At 39.7% G+C, this 1,622-nt stretch overlaps 1 non-coding gene across 1 annotated transcript; it reads left to right on the top strand.

Annotated features, from left to right (window-relative positions):
- The first annotated feature begins 1,227 nt into the window (after window positions 1-1,227).
- LOC133787627 (small nucleolar RNA R71) lies at window positions 1,228-1,334 on the top strand. Its single transcript, XR_009872636.1, has one exon. It is a non-coding gene; the product is annotated as a small nucleolar RNA R71 (small nucleolar RNA).
- The last annotated feature ends 288 nt before the right edge of the window (window positions 1,335-1,622 follow it).

Consider the following 1,622-nt stretch of genomic DNA (forward strand, 5'->3'; position numbering starts at 1 on the left):
ACTAAACTCCATATAGAACATGGGATATTGAAACTACCATGATCTCTAAGCTTTGGAGGTAGTTTCTTCTGTAGTATTGCGCTACACTCTTTAGTTAATGCAACCGTCTCATAATCACCCATCTTTCTCTTATTAGACAGAATCTCCTTCGTAAACTTTACATAGCTAGGCATCTGTTCTAATGCTTCTGCAAACGGTATATTTATATGTAGCTTCTTGAACACCTCTAAAATCTTTGCAAACTGTTTATCTAAATTATGCTTACGAAGCCTTTATGGATATGGAATTCTCACATGGTGCTCAATACTTACAAGTGGTGTCTCCTCTTCTTTCTTAAGGTCTTCAATAACCTTTTCATCATTAAACTTCTTTTCTTCTTTACCTTGTGTATTTCCCTTCTGACCTTCTTCTTCTGACTAATTCTTCTTTGGCCCTTCATACCTTGTTCCACTCCTCAAAGTAATAGCTTAGCTGTTCTTTAGGATTAACTTCTGTAGTGCTAGGCAAATTTTCTTAAGCTCTATTAGACATTAAAGTAGCCAACTGCCCTATTTGAGTCTCCAAACTCCTTATGGACGCCCTAGTTTCAGTCATGAATTGGTTAAGTACATCAGGTTGAGGTTCAGCTGGTTTCATTGGCATTGGGTGAAGTGGTTTATTTTGTGGTTGATAATATCCGGGTGGAGGGTTTTGGTGGGCATGTTGCTGTGAATATGGTGGTCTATTTTGGGCAGGTTGATATTGTGGCTGAGGTGGAGGATAGGCTTGTAGAGTGTTTTGGTTATTGGACCAGGAAAAATTTGGATGGTTCTTCCAACCTGGGTTGTAGGACATGGAATTGGGATTATTGGGTTGTCTTCCATGGGCATGTTATTCATATCTATAGCAGGGCATTGGTTGGGTTGATGGGTTGTACCACACACTTCACAAAGGTTTTGAACTTGCATAGCTTGAGATGGGAGTGTAGTCTTTTGTAATTGCTTTGTCAAGGCTGCTACTTGAGCTGTAAGCATGGATATAACATTCAATTCCATCATTCCAGCCACCTTCTTTGGTTGTCCCCTTTCAGTTGGCCATTGATAATTATTCATCGCCATCTCCTCTAATAGCTCATATGCCTCATCAGCACTCTTACTAATAAAGGCACCTCCCGCTGCAGCATCTATAATTGTTCTAGTCGTTCCATTCAACCCATTATAAAAATTATGCACCAGCATCCACTTTTCTATTCCATGGTGTGGACACTTCCTCAACAACTCCTTAAAGCACTCCCAAGAATCATACAGTGACTCTCCTTCCATCTGATAAAAGTTATTAATCTCTCCCCTTAGTTTTGCAGCCTTTGTTTGAGGAAAGAACTTGGCAAGGAACTTCTGAGCTAACTTTTCTCATGTAGTAATAGAATTCGCCTGTAAAAATATCAGCCAACTCTTCGCCCTATCCATTAGTGAAAATGGGAATAACCTCAGTCTTATAGCATCATCACTCACCCCATTCATCTTGAACGTTGCACATAAATCCAGAAAATTAGCTATATGTAAATTGGGGTCCTCCCTTGGCATACCTCCAAACTGAACAGTTGACTGGACCATTTGAAGAATTGCAGGCTTAATCTCAAAATT

This window comes from Humulus lupulus, chromosome 6 (assembly GCF_963169125.1).
Source record: "Humulus lupulus chromosome 6, drHumLupu1.1, whole genome shotgun sequence".
Classification (NCBI taxonomy): Eukaryota; Viridiplantae; Streptophyta; class Magnoliopsida; order Rosales; family Cannabaceae; genus Humulus; species Humulus lupulus.